This window comes from Triticum aestivum, chromosome 7D (assembly GCF_018294505.1).
Source record: "Triticum aestivum cultivar Chinese Spring chromosome 7D, IWGSC CS RefSeq v2.1, whole genome shotgun sequence".
Classification (NCBI taxonomy): domain Eukaryota; kingdom Viridiplantae; phylum Streptophyta; class Magnoliopsida; order Poales; family Poaceae; genus Triticum; species Triticum aestivum.
The window spans coordinates 228635558-228644944 of NC_057814.1; positions in this window are offsets into that span (position 1 = coordinate 228635558).

The following is a 9387-nucleotide window of genomic DNA, read 5'->3' on the forward strand; positions in this document are numbered from 1 at the left end:
GGGGGCGAGGGGGAGAGGTGGGCTGGGCCGGGGGGTCGGCCCAGTCGGGCCAGGGGTCCAGCGGGGGAAAGGGCCTTCTCCTTTTTTTCTTTTTCTTTGTCTGTTCTGTGTTCTTTTGCTTTTTCTTTTTATTTGTTTATTTTCTTTTCTGTTTTATTTCATTTAAAAGTATTTAGGCATTTTATAAAAATGTGTTTTCTCCACCATAATTACCAGTGTATTATTTGGCACCCACCGAACATTTTTGTTCAAATTTTTGAAAACTTTTATTTTCCACTTTAAATTTAATTGAAGTTTGAATTAGGAGTTTGAAAAGAAATGTGTTCCAAATGTGATCAAGCCCTGTTTAGCAACATGATTAGCTTAATCACAGAGGGTTACTGTAGCATGATCCTCAGGGTGTTACAAATCTCCTCCACTACAAGAAATCTCGTCCCGAGATTTAGGAGGTAGAAGGAAACAGTGCGGGTATTCTTCGCGCAGACGATCCTCTCGTTCCCAAGTGGCCTCATCTTCAGAATGGTGCGACCACTGGACTTTGAGAAACTTGATCGCCTTCTGACGCGTGCGGCGTTCAGCTTGGTCGAGAATACGGACCGGATGCTCCTTATAGGAGAGGTCTTGCTGCAATTCGAGCACTTCATGATCCACAGCTCGGATTGGATCCTTGAAGCAACGGCGGAGCTGTGACACATGGAACACATCGTGAACGTGAGAAAGGTTCGGCGGTAGCTCCAGTTGGTATGCCACTTTTCCCCGCCTTTCGAGAATAGTGAATGGGCCAATATAGCGAGGAGCTAGTTTGCCCTTGATCCCGAAGCGGTGAGCACCCTTCATAGGTGTGACTCGAAGATAAGCCTTTTCGCCAGGTTGATAGACCATGTCTTTATGATGACGGTCATACTGACTCTTCTGACGTGACTGAGCAGTCTTGAGATTCTCACGAATAATGCGGACTTGTTCTTCGGCATCTTGGATAATATCCGGACCGAAGAGTGGACGTTCCCCAGTTTCTGACCAGTTCAGAGGGGTTCGGCACTTTCGTCCATACAACACTTCGAAGGGGGCCATCTTCAGACTAGCTTGATAGCTATTATTATAAGAGAACTCAGCATACGGGAGAGATACCTCCCATTTCTTGCCGAAGGAAATAACGCAAGCTCGAAGCATGTCTTCGAGAACTTGGTTGACGCGTTCAACTTGCCCTTGCGATTGAGGATGAAATGCAGTACTGAATGACAGATGAGTTCCCATAGCTTCTTGGAAACTTGCCCAGAATCTTGAAGTGAATAAGCTGCCACGGTCTGAGCTGATAACCAATGAAATACCGTGGAGTGAAACAATCCTGGACATATAGAGCGTTGCCAACTGGCTAGCAGTGATCGTTTCTTTGACTGCCAGAAAATGTGCAACTTTGGAAAGCCGGTCAATGACGACAAGAATAGCATCATTACCTTTCTGTGATTTGGGAAATCCAGTGACGAAGTCCATCTCAACATGGTCCCATTTCCATTCAGGAATAGAGATAGGTTGCAGAGTTCCAGCAGGCCTTTGATGTTCTGCTTTGATACGACGGCAAACGTCACACTCAGCAACATAACGAGCAATATCTTGCTTCATATTAGACCACCAGAATCTCTGACGAATGTCTTGGTACATCTTTGTGCTACCAGGATGGATACACAAAGGTGTATCATGAGCTTCTTTCATAACTTCCTGTGTCATATCCAGGTTTTTCTCTGCACATGGCACCACTAGGCGGCCCTTGAAGTATAAGGTGCCATCTTGAGAAATGGTGAAGAATGAGGGCTTTCCTTCTGCGAGGTAGCGCTTAATCTTGTGGGCTTCAGAGTCATACTTCTGTAGCCTTTTGATGCTGTCCTCGAGATCTGGTTTAGCAACTAGGGTATTGAGGGAACCCTGGGTAACAACGTGGAGGTTCACCTTGCCAAACTCCTTAGGAGGGGGAGTGAGTGCACCCGAAGGAACAATATGGAGGTTCAGCTTCCTGAATTCTTCAACAAGCGAGGGCTGAACTTTGTGAACCTGGAGGTGGTTGCAGTAAGACTTGCGGCTCAAGGCATCAGCCATTACATTAGCCTTGCCTGGCGTATAGGAAATACCCAAGTCAAAGTCTGCAACAAGCTCCATCCATCTCTGTTGACGGAGGTTCAGATCTGGCTGAGTAAACAGATACTTCAGACTTTGGTGGTCAGTGAAGATCTCGCAACGATTACCGAGAAGGTAATGTCGCCACTGTTTCAGCGCATGAATGACAGCAGCAAGTTCGAGGTCGTGAACTGGGTAGTTCTCTTCGTGAGGGCGCAATTGCCGAGAGGCATAAGCAATCACTTTGCGGTCTTGCATTAGGACACAGCCTAATCCTTGACGGGAAGCGTCGCAGTAAATGACGAAGTCCTTCTTAGTATCAGGTGGAGCTAGAACTGGAGCAGAAGTCAACTTGTCTTTGAGTGCTTGGAAACTTTCCTGACATTTGTCTGTCCATTGGAACTTGACACCCTTATGCAACAGGTTAGTCAGAGGCCTGGCGATCTTAGAGAAGTTCTCGACGAATCGACGGCAATAGCTGGCGAGACCGAGAAAACTTCTGACTTGCTTAACGTTCTTGGGAGGAGTCCAATCAAGAATAGCCTGAACTCGTTCAGGGTTGACGGCAATACCATCCTTAGAGATGACATGCCCGAGATAGGTTACTTCGGGTAGCCAGAATTCACATTTGGAGAACTTGGCATATAGTTGATGCTCTCGTAGCTTTTCCAGCACAAGTCGAAGATGTTCAGCATGTTCTTCTTCGTTCTTGGAAAATACCAGGATATCGTCCAAATAAACCACAACGAACTTGTCGAGGTAATCCATGAATATATAGTTCATCAGACGAGAGAAGGTGGCTGGAGCATTGGTTAAACCGAAAGACATGACGGTGTACTCGTATGAACCATAGCGAGTCACGAAGGCGGTCTTTGGGATATCCTCTTCGCGAACACGGATCTGATGGTAGCCCAACCTCAAGTCGAGCTTAGAGAACACTGACGAACCCGCCAGTTGATCATACAGATCATTGATCCGAGGAAGAGGGTATTTATTCTGAATGGTAGCTTGGTTTATAGGACGGTAGTCTTGAACTAACCGGTTTGTCCCATCCTTCTTCTTGACAAAGAGGGAAGGTGCTCCCCAAGGAGAGCAACTTGGGCGAATGAATCCTTTGCGAAGAGATATGTCGATTTCCTCCTTAAGCTCAAGGAGTTCATGCGGCGGCATTTTGTAGGGTCGCTTGGCTATAGGAGTGGTGCCTGGTTTCAAGTCGATGATGAATTCGACAGCTCTAGCAGGGGGAATCCCTGGAAGTTCTTCAGGGAAGACGTCGAGGAATTCACGCACGACGGGAATGTTTTCAATGCCCTCGAGTGGTGCAGCGTTCAATGCATTCAATGCATAGAGCCTTGCCTCGGCATTTTGCACCAGATGAGCTTGGTAAGCAACTATTTCATCTGAAGGGTGTAGCAGATGGACGGTCTTAGTGGCGCAAACTATAGAAGCAGTATGCGCTTTCAACCAATCCATACCCAAAATGAGGTCGATGTTAGACGACTTCAGGATAATGGGAGAGGCATAGAATTCCAGCCCTTCGATTTCCACGGGGACATCGATGCCAACCAAGGAGGTTTGACACTGTCCCACGGGGGTTTTGACCAATACAGAGGTGTTCATCTCCTCACATTTAACGTCGTGCTTGTATTCAAAATCTTCTGACATGAATGAATGCGATGCACCTGTATCAAATAAAACGGATGCTGGTACTGAATTTACGCGGAGTGTACCCATCACAGTAGCAGGCTGGTCTTGAGCTTCGTTGAGATCAACGTGGTTGGCATGAGCACGACCATAAGACTTAGCATTGTTGTTGCGAGGCTGATTGTTACCACGGCCAGTTGCTGGAAGGGCCAGTTGATTCTGGTTCTGGTTGCATTCTCTAGCACGGTGTCCTGGTTGACCACACCTGAAGCACAAGCCATTATTCGGAGTGGGAACAGGAGCTTGGGATGGTGGAGCTGGAAGTCTTGACTGCCTAGATGGTGGTGTAGGCAGACGAGGTGCAGCATAGTTCTGCCTTGGGGCAGATGCATTTGGACTGTACATGCTGTTCGGGATCCATATCTTACGCTTCTGTGCGGGCGAGCCCGAAGATGAGCCCGTGTCACGGTTGCGCCTGTGAGAGCTCTGGTATTCCTGCAGACCAGTTTCGACATTGATGGCCTTGTTCACCAAGGTGGAGAAATCAGCAAAGTCATGCACTAGAAGTGCGAGCTTGATGTCAGCTTGAAGGCCATCACGGAACTTCTCCTGTCTGCGTGCATCAGTTGCAATGTCTTCTTCAGCATAGCGGGACAAGTCCAGAAACTCCCGCTGATAAGCTTCGACAGTTTTGTTGCCTTGGGTGAGGTTGCGGAACTCACGCTTCTTCCGGTCCATGACTCCTTGAGGAATGAAGCGGGCACGGAAAGCAGCTTGGAAGTCTGGCCATGTGATGATTGTTCCAGCTGGCAGAGTACGCCTGTGGCTGTCCCACCATTGAGCTGCGGGTCCCTTCAAGAAGAAGGAAGCAAAGGTGACATAGCTGGCAGGGGCTACATCAGCAGACTCCATCTCATAGGTGATGTCACGGAGCCAGTCATCAGCATCCAGAGGCTGAGTTGAGCTGCGGTAGATGGTTGGGTTGAGGCGTATGAAATCTTGAAGAGTCACTTGGGCTTGCTGCTGGTTCATATTGGGGCGAGGAAACTGAGCCATCATATTTTCCATGAACTGGCGGTTCAGTTCAAACTGTTGGATCATACCAGCCATGTACTCAGGTGGTGGTGGGGCATCGCCACCACGACCACGACCACCTGGTCTAACCATCCTGCTAATATATAACAGGGGTAGTTCAGCATTGGAAATATTTGCAATGACAAGAATCATTCATGATGAAACATGCATAATGAAAGGAGCACGATAGCTACTACATAGTAGTCGGCATAACTTACAAAAGGGGTCATGCATAGAGTTCAGTACATAGAGTTCAGTACATAGACTAAAACATCATAGGCGGCACACAGGCTCGCGGCGACTGCAACTAATACTACAAGCAAGCCTACATCAGTCCCAAGAGGTACTGTGGAGGTAATCGTAGCCCGACAGCTGGTAGTGAGGCAACGGATAGCCCTCGATGTCAGCAGACTGGGGGCCGCGGATACTCAGGTGTAGAGCCCGACGCTCAGGTGGCAGAAGAGGGCCAAGTGCGGGAGAGTAGCCTCCCACCTCTGGCCAACCGACACCGTGGGGCATCACGGTCCTGGCTGGGTAGATTGCAGTACGCGGTACCTGTCCAGATCGGACAAAGGGGTGCAGCAGCGTCAGAGCACGGTAAAGGTGCTGACGGGTGGTGTACATCTCGTGGCGAAGAGCTCGGTTAGCTCGATCCAGCCCATCAGCATGCAGAACCAGGTGCTGATGGTAGAAGGGCTCTCGGGTGACAGTGGAGTAGGCAGCAATATAGTATCCCTCCGCACCAACATCAGATGCGATAGCAATGTGCCTGAAGGGGGAGGTGTCCAACTCCCGATACTCTCCACGAAGACGTGTCAGAGCAGCATAGGCAGCATCGTGGACAGCCATGTCGATGGTCACACCAACACCATGTGCGGTGTGCATCACAGTAGTGGAGTCATACTCCCGAGAGTAGAGGTGGACGATGGCACGGTACTGCTCCTAGTTAAAGTCCTGGTACTCCTCGTAGACGGTGTACTCAGGGTGCCAGCGATAACCCAGATAGGTCATCATCTCAGCTAGCACCGCAGGTGATCCCGAGGCACCAATGGCCGTCGTGTGACGAACGACCTGCCTCGTGGGTTCCATCTGAAAGCAAAGACGTTTCAAAGGAGTCAAATGACAGTGTGTGAATTGTTCAAAATACTATTCTAAGAAACAACTATGGCTTATCCAACTTTGGGGTGAATGTGGTCACGGGATCCTAGTGTTAGAGTTTGTAAATTCGTTTAACCCGAGTAGAAGAGAGTTCAGAGTCCCAGAGTAAAGGTCGAGGAGTAAAAGATACTAGTACCACCCAATGGCGACGTGGGCCCGTAAGACACACAGCCATGTTAGTAAAAGTTTTTGTAATGTCTAGACTCGACTTCGGCCAAGGAGTGTGGAAAGGGGGATTCCTACAGGCAGTCGGCTCTGATACCAACTTGTGACGCCCCCGATTTGACCGTACACTAATCATGCACGCAAATGTGTACGACCAAGATCAGGGACTCACGGGAAGATATCACAACACAACTCTAAAACATAAATAAGTCATACAAGCATCATAATACAAGCCAGGGGCCTCGAGGGCTCGAATACAAGTGCTCGATCACAGACGAGTCAGCGGAAGCAACAATATCTGAGTACAGACATAAGTTAAACAAGTTTGCCTTAAGAAGGCTAGCACAAACTGGGTTACAGATCGAACGAGGCGCAGGCCTCCTGCCTGGGATCCTCCTAACTACTCCTGGTCGTCGTCAGCGGCCTGCACGTAGTAGTAGGCACCTCCAGTGTCGTAGGTGTCGTCGTCGACGGTGGCGTCTGGCTCCTGGACTCCAGCATCTGGTTGTGACAACCAGATAGAAAAGAAAAGGGGGAAAAGAGGGAGAGAAGCAACCGTGAGTACTCATCCAAAGTACTCGCAAGCAAGGAGCTACACTACAATGCATGGGTATATGTGTAAAGGGGCATATCAGTGGACTGAACTGCAGAATTCCAGAATAAAAGGGGGATAGCTAGTCCTGTCGAAGACTACGCTTCTGGCAGCCTCCATCTTGCAGCATGTAGAAGAGAGTAGATTGAAGTCCTCCAAGTAGTATCGCTTAGCATAATCCTACCCGGCGATCCCCTCCTCGTCGCCCTGTTAGAGAGCGATCACCGGGTTGTATCTGGCACTTGGAAGGGTGTATTTTATTCAGTATCCGGTTCTAGTTGTCATAAGGTCAAGGTACAACTCCGGGTCGTCCTTTTACCGAGGGACACGGCTATTCGAATAGATAAACTTCCCTGCAGGGGTGCACCACATAACCCAACACGCTCGATCCCATTTGGCCGGACACACTTTTCTGGGTCATGCCCGGCCTCGTAAGATCAACGCGTTGCAGCCCCACCTAAGCACAACAGAGCGGTCAGCACGCCGGTCTAACCCTATGCGCGCAGGGGTCTGGGCCCATCGCCCTATGCACACCTGCACGTTGCGTACGCGGCCGGAAGCAGACCTAGCCTAGTGGCGTTCCATTCCAATCCGGCGCGCGCCACTCAGTCGCTGACGTCAAGAAGGCTTCGGCTGATACCACGACGCCGGGATACCCATAACTACTCCCGCGTAGATGGTTAGTGCGTATAGACCAAATGGCCAGACTCAGATCAAATACCAAGATCTCGTTAAGCGTGTTAAGTATCCGCGAACGCCGACCAGGGCCAGGCCCACCTCTCACCTAGGCGGTCTCAACCTGCCCTGTCGCTCCGCCACAAAGATCCACTTGCGGGTACTCCTACGAGCCGACCCGACTTTAGTCATCACATGTGTCATGTATGTAGTATATAAGTATATACCCGTGATCACCGCCCAGGTGATCACGGCCCGATAGTATAGCACAGCAGACGGACAAGAATGTAGGGCCACTGATGGAAATCTAGCATCCTATACTAAGCATGTAGGATTGCACGTAAAGGTATCAACAGTAGTAGCAAGGATAGGCTATGCATCAGGATAGGATATCGAAAAGCAGTAACATGCTACACTACTCTAATGCAAGCAGTATAGAGTAGAATAGGCGATATCTAGTGATCAAGGGGGGGGGCTTGCCTGGTTGCTCTGGCAAGTAGGAGGGGTCGTCAACTCCGTAGTCGAACTGGGCAGCAGCAGTGTCGGTCTCGTAGTCTACCGGAGAGAAGAGGGGGAAGAAACAGTAAATACAATGCAAACATAAGCATGACGATGCGTGACATGACAATGAACGGTGCTAGGTGTGTCCTAACGCGACAGTAGGTGGTACCGGCGAAGGGGGGGAACATCCGGGAGGTATTCCCGATGTTTCGCGTTTTCGGACAGACGGACCGGAGGGGGAAAGTTGCTAGTTCGATAGGTTAGGGAGGTGTGGTGGACGAACGGACTGCGTATTCGGATTCGTCTCGTCGTTCTGAGCAACTTTCATATAGAAAACATTTTCATCCGAGTTACGGTTTAAAAGATATGAATTTTCAAAGATTATTTGAATTTTTGGAATTATTTAATTAACAGAAAAGGGATATGACGTCAGCATGACGTATGAGCGACGTCAGCGGTCAACAGTCCGGGTTGACTGGTCAAAACTGACACGGGGGACCCACCTGTCATAGACAGTGGGTTAACAGAAGATTAAACTAATTAATTTTTAGTTAATTAACTACTGGGCCCACCTGTCAGTGAGTGATTAGATTAATTAATTATTTTTATTTATAAAACATTTTCCTTTTCTTTTCTTTTTTATTTTTGCGGCGGGGCCCGCATGTCAGTGGCTGGGCCTGCCCAGTCAGCACGTTGACTGGGTGGACCCAGTCAACGGGGCCCACGGGCCCACTGGCAGTGGCACTGGGGGGCCAGGCCAGCCACGTCGGCGGCCGGCGCCGGAGCAACTCCGGCGACCAAAACAGCGGCGGCCCCTCGCCGGAGTTGGCCGGAATCGCGCTACGGGGCTCGGGGAGGAGCGGGGCTAGGTCCATTCGAAAGGGCTCGCAACGCCGCATCCAGGGGTGGCCGGGGCTTCGCCGGACTTGGCCGGAATCGGCGCCGGCGAGCGGCGGAGGCGGCGGCGCGCACGGGTGCCCGACGGAAACGAGGCTACGGCGGGCTATCGAGCAAGCGGAGGGGCTGGGGGGCATCTACGCGAGGTGGGGAGTGCTGCGGGCTTGAGCCCGTGACCATAAGGTCACCGGAGACCCGCCGGCGACGAGCTCCGCGGCGCGGCGTTCGGGCGCGCGTGGGGAAGCCGCTAGGGGGCGCGCGAGAGAGAAAGGACAGGGGAGGAGGGGGGAGAGGCTCACCGCGCGGCACACGGAGGCCGGTGAGAGCTTAGGAGCAGCAGGTCGGCGCCGGGGAAGAAGGGGGTCGCCGGCGTCCGAAGTTGAAGACGAGCTCGGGGAGGCCGTTGCAGTGGCTCCGAGCTTCAACGGAGAGGCGGAGGTGGTGTAGTCGAGGGCGGCGACGGCGTATGACACGGCGAGGTGGCGATTGGGGCACGGTGGCCGTGTGAACGACGGGAACGGCGGCGAGCGCGTCGGGCGTGGGGAAGAAGAGAGCGGCGCGGATCTGGGGGG